Source organism: Oncorhynchus nerka, linkage group LG3, assembly GCF_034236695.1.
Source record: "Oncorhynchus nerka isolate Pitt River linkage group LG3, Oner_Uvic_2.0, whole genome shotgun sequence".
Classification (NCBI taxonomy): domain Eukaryota; kingdom Metazoa; phylum Chordata; class Actinopteri; order Salmoniformes; family Salmonidae; genus Oncorhynchus; species Oncorhynchus nerka.
Window position 1 is genome coordinate 68,549,386 of NC_088398.1, and position 12,467 is coordinate 68,561,852.

The following is a 12,467-nucleotide window of genomic DNA, read 5'->3' on the forward strand; positions in this document are numbered from 1 at the left end:
AAGCATTTCACTGTAAGGTCTACACCAGTTGTATTCTGTGCATGTGACTAATACAATATGATTTGATTTGTTATAAACATACTGCTCCGAGACCATGCTGGGACGCATCTGCAGATAGGACCACTGGTTTGCCCACTGCAGCCCACATCATAGTACTGGAGCACTGGTGTGCTGGACAGCAGTTCTTTCAGTTTGGTGAAGGCAGGGTCATGTTGCTCCTACCAGCACCATTCAGTGTCCTGATGGAGGAGCTGGCGGAGGGGCCCGTCACCTGTGGCTGCAGGGCCTGCTTCTCTTCTGCCTGATGGCCTCTGTCTTATTTCTGGGTCAGGTTTCACCTCGTCGGCTATGAGGAGGTGACCGCCGTAAGGAACCTCATGGAGCCTGAATCTGCCCTTCTCTGGATTCAGCTTCAAGTTGACAGCCCTAATCCTGTTGAGGACCTGCTTGAGGGGCTCATCGTGTTTACCTAGTGGGCCTCCCCACACCAGGATTTCATCCACCACCATCTCACATGGCGGCCCAACAAACAGCTACTCCATCGATCTCTGGAAGACCTCACTGCCAGTGGAGTGACCTGAACCTTCCAACAGGATACATGAATGTGGTTAGTTTAGAATTTTTCTCATCGAGAGGAATTTGCCAGAATCCACATTTTTCATCAACAATGCTGAACACTTTTGCACCAGGTTGTTCTGTAGTTTCATGGTGGTGTGGCCTTAGCAGTACTTTTTTCAGGTGCACTGGGTTCATGCATAGCCTGTCAGAGGCATCCTTTTTTATAGAAGCTACCATGGCGGAAACACACTCTCTGGCTTCATTGCCAGGGATTACAACACCTAACCCCGACATCCTGTCAATTTCTTTCATCACTTTCTCTTTCATTGCTATTGGTCTGTCTGTTACTGTCCCATTTATACTGTTGGATGTGTACTGTACTTAGTGCTGAAAAGTACCCAGCATTTGATTGGGCTGATTCTTGGCCAGGGAGGGAGAAAGGGAGGGAGGAGGAAAGGGAGGGAGGGGTGATGTAGCTGTACAGTAGTAGGTGACTTAGTGGCATATTATTGTTCACACATCATCATGCCACAGCATCATGAACAGGGCCTTGACATTAATTAGGGGGTACCCCTGCAGAGGTGTCAAACTCCTCCACTCAGAGAGACAGCCCAGTCAGCTCTGAAAGGTCCACAGAGGACTTTTACAACTCCTGCCATAACTCAGGTATACCCACTAATGCCAGAGTAGAAGAATAATAGCATGGGTATAGCTACAATAAATATAATAGAATAGAACAGAATAGAATAGAACCAAATTGAACAGAATATAACAGAACAGAATAGAATAGAATATAACAGAACAGAATAGAATAGAACAGAATATAATATAACAGAATAGAACAGAATAGAATAGAACAGAATAGAATATAACATAATAGAATATAATAGAACAGAATAGAATAGAACAGAATATAATATAACAGAATAGAACAGAATAGAACAGAATAGAATAGAATATAACAGAATAGAATATAACAGAATTTATAAAACGTCATTTTAGGAGGTATTCTTTAAGTACACAAATAAGTATGCCACTACCGTAACAGACACATATGAGTAAGAGCAGTAAGAATGAAATGCAAAAGAACAAACCTCAGAGGAAAAGTGCAATGACGTTGTTATACTATGAACATATAATAGATGCCTGGGGAATAACCATCCCTCTGTGCCCCATGATAACATAGAGGTAAAAACACACTTGTGACACAGATCATGAGAAGGGGAAATATGAGAGAGAGAGAGAGAGAGAGAGATTCAGATTGAGAAAGAAAGATAATGAGAATGACAGACAGAGACCAAGCGTGATAGAGAGATGGTGAGAGAAAACCAGAGAGAAAGAGTGGGTGGAGAGAGTAGGAGTAGGTAAATATCACATTTCACCGCACAACCTGATCCCAGAGCATTTCGTATTAGTCTGTACGTAAATCCGAGACACTTACATTTCGTATGGTACAATTGAAGACGGAAGTTTACATACACCTTAGCCAAATACATTTAAACTCACTTTTTCACAATTCCTGACATTTAATCCTTGCAAAAAATCTCTGTCTTAGGTCAGTTAGGATCACCACTTTATTTTAAGAATGTGAAATGTCAGAATAATAGTACAGAGAATGATTTATTTCAGCTTTTATTTATTTCACATTCCCAGTGGGTCAGAAGTTCACATACACTCAATTAGTATTGGATAGCATTGCCTTTAAATTGTTCCCACAATAAGTTGGGTGAATTTTGGCCCATTCCTCCTGACAGAGCTGGTGTAACTGAGTCAGGTTTGTAGGCCTCCTTGCTGTCACACACTTTTTCAGTTCTGCCCATTAATTTTCTATGGGATTGAGGTCAGGGCTTTATGATGGCCACTATAATACCTTGACTTTGTTGTCCTTAACCCATTTTGCCACAACTTTGGAAGTATGCTTGGGGTCATTGTCCATTTGGAAGACCAATTTGCGACCAAGCTGTAACTTCCTGACTGATGTCTTGAGATGTTGCTTCAAAATGTCCACATAATTTACCCTCCCTCATGATGCCATCTATTTTGTGAAGTGCACCAGTCCCTCCTGCAGCAAAGCACCACCACAACATGATGCTGCCACCCCAGTGCTTCACGTTTGGGATGGTATTCTTTGGCTTGCAAGCTTCCCCCTTTTTCCTCCAAACATAATGATGGCCAAACAGTTCTATTTTTTCTTTCATCAGACCAGAGGGCATTTCTCCAAAAAGTATGATCTTTGTCCCCATGTGCAGTTGCAAACCACAGGCTGGCTTTTTTATGGCAGTTTTGGAGCAGTGGCTCCTACTTGCTGAGCGGCCTTTCAGGTTATGTCGATATAGGACTCGTTGTACTGTGGATATAGATACTTTTGTACCTGTTTCCTCCAGCATCTTCACAAAGTACTTTGCTGTTGTTCTGGGATTGATTTGCACTTTTCGCACCAAAGTACGTTCATCTCCTTCCAGAACGCATCTCCTTCCTGAGCGGTATGAAGGCTGCGTGGTCCCATGGTGTTTATACTTGCGTACAATTGTTCGTACAGATGAATGTGGTACCTTCAGGCGTTTGGAAATTGCTCCCAAGGATGAACCAGACTTATGGAGGTCTCCAATATTTTTTCTGAGGTCTTGGCTGATTTTTTTTATTTTTCCATGATGTCAAACAAAGAGGCACTGAGTTTGAAGGTAGGCCTTGAAATACATCCACAGGTACACCTCCAACTGACTCAAATGATGTCAATTAGCCTACCAGAAGCTTCTAAAGCCATGACATAATTTTCTGAAATTTTTCAAGCTGTTTAAAGGCACAGTCAACTTAGTGTAAGTAAACTTCTGACCCACTGGAATTGTGATACAGTGAATTATAAGTGAAATAATCTGTCTGTAAACAATTGTTGGAAAAAGTGATTTGTGTCATGCACAAAGTAGATGTCCTAACCGACTTGCCAAAACTATAGTTTGTTAATTAACAAGAAATGTGTGGAGTTGTTGAAAAACAAGTTTTAATGACTCCAACCTAAGTGTATGTGAACTTCCGACTTCAACTGTATGTATTAATTTGTGGATGTTCGTCACCCATTTCGTATAATATGTTATGAATTACAATTCGTATTATATGTTACGAATTCGTAAAACTTACAATAAGTTACAAATTTGCAAAACGTATGATACTGTATGTTACTAATTCTAAATAGGTAGCTAACATTAGCTAGCTGGCTAGGGGTTAAGGTTAGGGTTTAAGGTTAGGTGTTAGGGTTAAGTTTAGGACTTAGGTTAAAGGATTAAGGTTAGGGTTAGGAGAAGGGTTAGCTTGAAGTGTTAAGGTTAGGGGAAGGGTTGGCTAACATGCTAAGTAGTTGAAAAGTTGCTAATCAGCTAAAATGCTAAAGTTGTCCGTGATGAGATTCAAACTTGAAACCTTTGGGTTGCTAGACGTTCACATAATACACCCACCTATCCACCCTGACCACCTATCCACCGCGACCAACCACCTTACTTTTATTTTTACCGTAGGTATCAATCTGTCTCATGTAACCATACCAAACGTAACATATCATACTCGTTTGAGTGTTCCGGATTTACGTTTACTATGTTACGTCTAGTCTACGAGACCAGACTGCACCACAGTAGAGATAAGTAGTCTTCTGCTCCCACGCTCTACATTACTATGATGGAGGAATGCAAACTGGATGCAAAGCATCCCGACCCCAAAAGGTCACGAAGCAACCTTTCACTATTACACTTTTACAGCCAACCACGGTCTACCCTTCTCTTTATGCTGTCTTTGTTTACTCAGTCTGTTCTAGTTGTTCTAGCTTCAGTCTATTATAGCTTCAGTCTGTTCTAGCTGTTCTAGCTTCTGTCTGTTCTAGCTGTTCTAGCTTCAATCTGTTCTAGCTTCAGTCTGTTCAGTCTGTTCTAGCTGATCTAGCTTCAGTTTTTTCTAACTGTTCTAGCTTCATTCTGTTCTAGCTTCAGTTGGTTCTAGCTGTTCTAGCTTCAGTCTGTTCTAGCTTCAGTCTGTTCTAGTTGTTCTAGCTTCAGTCTGTTCAGTCTGTTCTAGCTTCAGTCGGTTCTAGCTGTTCTAGCTTCAGTCTGTTCTAGCTTCAGTCTGTTCTAGCTGTTCTAGCTTCAGTCTGTTCTAGCTTCATTTGCATCTGTCACAGCTTTTCATGTTCCAGTTGTTGTTGTGTTTGTGTCTGGTTGACATATCATTGGTTATGTAACTCTTACAGCTTGAGAGGGACCCACATGGTGGGACAGCAGGTTTGAAAGTGTGAACAGTGCCAAACCGAAAGTGGGGTAGACATAAACATAACATTTCTTGGCCACAATGCCAGACTGTGAAAGTGCCATTTGGGTAAATTAATGAATTTGTCTCTAACAGTAGGCTACAATCCCCATCGCTAGAGCTCAGAGGAAGGAGAAAGCTAGGTCTGTACATCGAGGGTTACGTACTGTATGTAACCACAGATATGTGAGCTATATGGATCACTCAAATATATTGGTATCACTCCGCGGCAGAGGGATACATCCGAGGTGAGGATTTACTCTTGTGTAAACCTGTGTCACGGCTGGGGTCCGCCCCATATATAGACCCCAGGGCCGCGACACGTTTTCTACATCATTTTTGAGGCGCCTCTAGCACCGTAGAGGATTGGAGTGATCCATATAGCTCACATAAACGTGGTTACATACGTAACCTCCGTTATGTTTCACTATATTTGATCACTCCAATATATTGTTATACCCGTACCAGATTAGTCGGTGCTAGAGAGACCTGGCCAGCCAGCGGTAAAGTTCCAGCGCGGGACTGAGACGCAGGGGCTGTCAACGTGGAAGGGGGTCCCGGCACAGTCCCCGGAAGGGAAGACGACGCCCAGGACATCTGAACCAACCGCAGAGGGAGGTGCCACATTTACCCGATAATACCTAGCAAAGGTGCAAGAGGAAGCCCAGCTGGCTGCAGCACAGATGGCAGTGAAGGGCACTCCTCTCAGTAGAGCCCAGGATGCAGCCACACCTCGTGTTGAATGTGCCACCACAGATCCCAGGACTGGCCTGCCAGCCAGGTGGTATGCTGTTGTAATCATGTCCATGATCCAGTGAGACAAAGAGCTGGTCTGCTCCACATAGGCAGCCAGTGCCCTCACAGGGGATAGCATGCCGTAGGAATGCTTGGTTTCTCAAATGATTGCCTCGACTGGTTCACCAACTACTTCTCTGATAGAGTTCAGTGTGTCAAATCGGAGGGTCTGCTGTCCGGACCTCTGGCAGTCTCTATGGGGGGGCCACAGGGTTCAATTCTTGGACCGACTCTCTTCTCTGTATACATCAATGATGTCGCTCTTGCTGCTGGTGAGTGTCTGATCCACCTCTACGCAGACGACACCATTCTGTATACTTCTGGCCCTTCTTTGGACACTGTGTTAACAACCCTCCAGGCAAGCTTCAATGCCATACAACTCTCCTTCCGTGGCCTCCAATTGCTCTTAAATACAAGTAAAACTAAATGCATGCTCTTCAACCGATCGCTGCCTGCACCTGCCCGCCTGTCCAACATCACTACTCTGGACGGCGCTCTGACTTAGAATACGTGGACAACTACAAATACCTAGGTGTCTGGTTAGACTGTAAACTCTCCTTCCAGACCCACATCAAACATCTCCAATCCAAAGTTAAATCTAGAATTGGCTTCCTATTTCGCAACAAAGCATCCTTCACTCATGCTGCCAAACATACCCTTGTAAAACTGACCATCCTACCAATCCTCGACTTCGGCAATGTCATTTACAAAATAGCCTCCAATACCCTACTCAACAAATTGGATGCAGTCTATCACAGTGCAATCCGTTTTGTCACCAAAGCACCATATACTACCCACCATTGCGACCTGTACACTCTCGTTGGCTGGCCCTCGCTTCATACTCATCGCCAAACCCACTGGCTCCATGTCATCTACAAGACCCTGCTAGGTAAAGTCCCCCCTTATCTCAGCTCGCTGGTCACCATAGCATCATCCACCTGTAGCACACGCTCCAGCAGGTATATCTCTCTGGTCACCCCCAAAACCAATTATTTCTTTGGCCGCCTCTCCTTCCAGTTCTCTGCTGCCAATGACTGGAACGAACTACAAAAATCTCTGAAACTGGAAACACTTATCTCCCTCACTAGCTTTAAGCACCAACTGTCAGAGCAGCTCACAGATTACTGCACCTGTACATAGCCCACCTATAATTTAGCCCAAACAACTACCTCTTTCCCTACTGTATTTATTTTATTTATTTATTTATTTTGCTCCTTTGCACCCCATTATTTTTATTTCTACTTTGCACATTCTTCCACTGCAAATCTACCATTCCAGTGTTTTACTTGCTATATTGTATTTACTTTTTTGTTTGTTGCCTTTACCTCCCTTATCTCACCTCCATTGCTCACATCGTATATAGACTTGTTTATACTGTATTATTGACTGTATGTTTGTTTTACTCCATGTGTAACTCTTTGTCGTTGTATGTGTCGAACTGCTTTGCTTTGTCTTGGCCAGGTCGCAATTGTAAATGAGAACTTGTTCTCAACTTGCCTACCTGGTTAAATAAAGGTGAAATAAAATAAAAAATAAAAAATAAAAAGGGAGGCCCAAACTCCCCTACCACTGCCGGGGCAGTTGTAAGCAGACAGGTTAAAAACAGATGTTCACATGCCTGCCTGACAGAACCTCCGGGAGGAATGAAGGGTTAGGGCAGAGAGACACACTCCTTCCCCCAGTGTCCATCCGGTAGGACTCAGAAGTTACCGAAAGAGCATGGAGCTCATCCACCCTCTTCATGGAAGTAATCGCTACCAAGAAAACCACCTTCATAGAGGTGTTTCAGTGAGGCAGATTCCAACTGTTCGAAAGTTGGCTTTGCCAAATCTGCCAAGACCACATCCAGATCCCAGCTCGCCATTGTCCAAGCTGGACGCAGGTGACAAACCCCCTTCATAAACCTGGAGACCAAGTGATGGTGCCCCACTGGCCTGTCCATCCACCCCACATGGCAGGCAGATATAGCGGCCAAATACTCTCTCAGTGTAGAAGCTGCAAAGCCCTCATCCAAGTGAGACTGCATGTATTGGAGGACATACTGCACCCCGCATGACTCGGGCACAACCTCAAAACCACTGCACCAAGAGCAGGACAACCGCCAGCGCAACTGGTATGCCGCGATTGTAACCAGCGTCCTTGCACTCTACATGGTGTTCATTACACCCTCCTGTAGTCCTAACATGGACCATTGGTGCCGTTCAATGGCCAAGCCCACAGACTGTGGCGGTGCGGCCTCGGATGCCACAGAGCTCAGAGCTGTAGTGTATTGATGTGCCTGCCACTCCAAGGGGGAAGCCAACAGCCGCTGGCCGACCTACCCTTGGTCACACCCCCCCCAGCCGGGGGCGTCTGTGCTGACCTGTGGCGGCACATCCTCAGCATCTCCACCCCATAAGAGAGAAAGGAGTGACAATGCCCTGAGGCACTGCGGTTACCCGCAGCTGGCGGTGACAGTGTCGCTTTGGGTGCAGATGGTGGGAGTTGAACCATCGTTGAAGAGGCCAGAGATGGAGCAGGCCCAGGGGAATAAACAACGAGGCCGCCATCAGCAAGCCCAACAGGCGTTGGCAGGTTAGAGCGGATACCACCCGCCCCTGCCGAAAGTAGTCGAGGCAAGATAAGATTGCCTGAGCAGGCGTGCACTCATGAGGACTGAGTCCAGTTCCATGCCAATGACGGCCACCCTCTGTGTGGGCATCAGATGACCCTTGCCGTTTACAGTAATGCCCAGCCCACCGATGTGGGTCAGGAGCACGTCTCTGTCAGGGCACAATCAGCCAATCGTCCAGGTAATTGAGGATCAACAATCCTCGGTACGTGAGAAGTGCCAGGACAGCGTCCATGCACGTTGTGAAAGTGCAGAGTGCTAAGGAGAGGCCGAAGGTAAGAACCATGAATTCGTAAGCCCTCCCTTCGAAGCGAATCAGAGGTACTGCCGATGAGCTGGGTGAACAGGAACATGGAAGTACGCATCCATCAGGTCCAGCATAACAAACCACTGGTCCCTGGACACGGCCTGCAACACACGGGCTGGGGACAGCATGTAGAACCTCAGTACCTTCAAGTGCCTACTGAGGTTGCAGAGGTCCAGAATCGGTCGAAACCCTCTCTCTCTTTTTGAGACCACAAAATAAGTGGAGAAGAACCCACCTAGATATCCCTCTAGTGGTGTGGGGGCTGTGCTTTGGCAAAGTGGGTGGGGTTATATCCTTCCTGTTTGGCCCTGTCCGGGGGTGTCCTCGGATGGGGCCACAGTGTCTCCTGACCCCTCCTGTCTCAGCCTCCAGTATTTATGCTGCATTAGTTTATGTGTCGGGGGGCTAGGGTCAGTTTGTTATATCTGGAGTACTTCTCCTGTCCTATTCGGTGTCCTGTGTGAATCTAAGTGTGCGTTCTCTAATTCTCTCCTTCTCTCTTTCTTTCTCTCTCTCGGAGGACCTGAGCCCTAGGACCATGCCCCAGGACTACCTGACATGATGACTCCTTGCTGTCCCCAGTCCACCTGGCCATGCTGCTGCTCCAGTTTCAACTGGCCTGGGCCCTAGGACCATGTCCCAGGACTACCTGACATGATGACTCCTTGCTGTCCCCAGTCCACCTGGCCATGCTGCTGCTCCAGTTTCAACTGTTCTGCCTTACTATTATTCAACCATGCTGGTCATTTATGAACATTTGAACATCTTGGCCACGTTCTGTTATAATCTCCACCCGGCACAGCCAGAAGAGGACTGGCCACCCCACATATGCTCTCTCTAATTCTCTCTTTCTTTCTCTCTCTCTCGGAGGACCTGAGCCCTAGGACCGTGCCCCAGGACTACCTGACATGATGACTCCTTGCTGTCCCCAGTCCACCTGACTGTGCTGCTGCTCCAGTTTCAACTGTTCTGCCTTATTATTATTCGACCATGCTGGTCATTTATGAACATTTGAACATCTTGGTCATGTTCTGTTATAATCTCTACCCGGCACAGCCAGAAGAGGACTGGCCACCCCACATAGCCTGGTTCCTCTCTAGGTTTCTTCCTAGGTTTTGGCCTTTCTAGGGAGTTTTTCCTAGCCACCGTGCTTTTACACCTGCATTGTTTGCTGTTTGGGGTTTTAGGCTGGGTTTCTGTACAGCACTTTGAGATATCAGCTGATGTACGAAGGGCTATATAAATAAATTTGATTTGATTTGATTTGACCTAGCCGTTCTGATGTCTAAATCCTGCAGACGACATCCAGGAGTGAGGAAATCTCCAGCCGCAGGGTTTTCTTCAGGGGGTCGGCCACCGTGGTGACACGAAGGCCCCTGAAGAACAGAGGCTGGCACCGGAATTGGAGTCAGTACCCCTCGAGTATTGAGGACAACACCCATGAGGTCAACACCCATGGGGACTCCACACAGTCCTCCCACCTTGCCCTGTGAAACCGGGAGAAGCGGCCGAGGCTGGGGAAGGGTGTGTCAGGGGACCTGCTGGGGCCCGCCTCTCCTCTAGCGCCCCGAGCGCGTACGTCCCCCAGGCATGTCCCTATGGCGGGGATGCTTGACACCATCACAGCTGTCACAAAGGGAAGCCATAAGCTCAGCCAAGCCAACAAGGCCACGGAGCAGGGGTCCGAAGCCCTGGGAGAGCTTATGTCGTCACCCGCTTGGAGGAATAGGAACCCGATGAGGGATAAATGACCCAGTACCTTTGCAACCCACCTTCAGTCGCAGGTTCAGCCCTGGCAGAGGCCCAGCTCTCCTGCAAGGCCTGGCGGAACTCAGCAGAGATGGGGACACATGGAGAGTCATTACTGTCCACCCGTTGATGTCCAGTGCAGTGGTTACCCAAGTGAGTAGGCCTCTCATAGCCTCTTGAGCCACTGGGAGCGATGATGCTCCGCTGGCGGCTTTTGATGGCCTGTCAGCCTGGTATCCCTGCTCATCTGGTGAACAGTGCCAGCATCATCCCCCAGGAGCAGCCTATCACTGGCCAACAGGGAACAGCTGTCCTTGCCATTGAAGCTATCAACCTCCTGACACAGGGCATGCACCCTCCGTTCAAGGTGGTCTCAACGGTCCAACTCATGCCCCCGTCTAGGACTGGCAGCAGATGGGCTCTGCCTGCGGTGGCTCTGGCCACGCTTCCTTGGAGGGGTACTGGGCCCAGTAGAGGGACTAACAGCTCGCTGCCGCACCACTCCTGAGAGAGGGATCTTGTCCCCAGCCTGAGCCCCTGCCTGGCCGACCTACTTGCGCATGGCCTCCAATCGCGCCAGGTGCAGGCATTCTAAGAACACCACACAAAACAGCATCCAGTATGGCTCAAACCCAGGCTGTGGCATTGAGCTGTTAGTCCCTCTACTGGGCCCAGTACCCCTCCAAGGAAGCGTGGCCACCTCTGCAGGCAGAGGCCATCTGCTGCCTGGTATGCAGATCCCCAGGGGAATGCCACCATCACACCTGTCACAAAGGGAAGCCATAAGCTCAGCCAAGCCAACAAGGCCACGGAGCAGGGGTCCGAAGCCCTGGGAAAGATTATGTCGTCACCCGCTTGGAGGAATAGGAACCCGGTGAGGGATAAATCACCCAGTACCTCTGCAAACACAGGGGCTGACCCCTGTGGGAAAAACAGGCAGCCTGTCACGCCCTGACCGTAGAGAGCTTTATATGTTTCTATTTTGGTTTGGTAAGGGTGTGATTTGGGTGGGCATTCTGTCCCCTTTTCTATGATTTTGTATTTCTGTGTGTTTGGCCTGGTATGGTTCTCAATCAGAGGCAGCTGTCTATCGTTGTCTCTGAATGAGAACCATACTTAGGTAGCCTTTTTCCCACCTGTATTTGTAGGTAGTTGTCCATGTACAGTTGCCTGTGAGCACTACGTTGGCTTCACGGTTTCGTTTTTATGTTTATTGTTTTGTTGGCGACATAATATAATAGAGAAGTATGTATGCTCACCATGCTGCACTTTGGTCCACACCTTCTTCAACAGACGTCTGTGACATAGCCAAAAAAACAGCAACCAGGTAATACATTTGATTCATGTGTTTTTTTGTTTTTGTTTAATACATTTTTGTAAAACAAAAAACAGCACCATATGATGGAGTAACTCCGTTAAGGAACTCCAAAATGAATGTCTCAACATAGTGGCAGAACAGAACAAGAACAAGAGAACCATGTAGGGAAATGATCAGAGAACCCGTGTAGGGTAATTAGCAGAGAACCCGCGTCTATAGCGCGGGGAAAGCGTGTTAAAACAATTCACAACAAACACAAAACAAGCCCATCGGCAAGTTGTGTAAGTGAATACAGTTTGTGGCAGCAAGAGCCACCAATATATTAATAGATGCACACAGAGTTGTAATGTAACGCTAACGAAACACAAGCACGACAAACCAGGGGCGGAAGATACAGATCAACAGCAGGCAGCGAGTTTAGCACTCAAGAGGAGGAGCTGGCCTTGAGGCCTTGAGGCCAGCTGCTCCAGGCTGCAAACAGCCAGTGAGTATACTTCCACGCAAGATATTACAGTGACTTACCAAGCGAACTTCAGAAAGTTTGTACCTCAAACCATACCGACGTCCGCCGAGAAAATGAAAGAGAACGTGTGTCGCGGCCATGGGGTCTATATATGTGCTTTATTTCCAGGAAATATGAAGGAGAAGTTTTTTAGGTCATCATGGGATCTGAATCAGGTGGCATTGGCGTGATGGTAGGCCATAGAGGGTACAGCACAGATCCAGTTATGTTTCACTATATTGGGATCACTCCATGGCGGAGGGATATATCCGAGGTGAGGATTTACAGATTTACTCCCTTGTACACCTGTGTCAGCCGTGACACAGGTGTACAAGGGAGT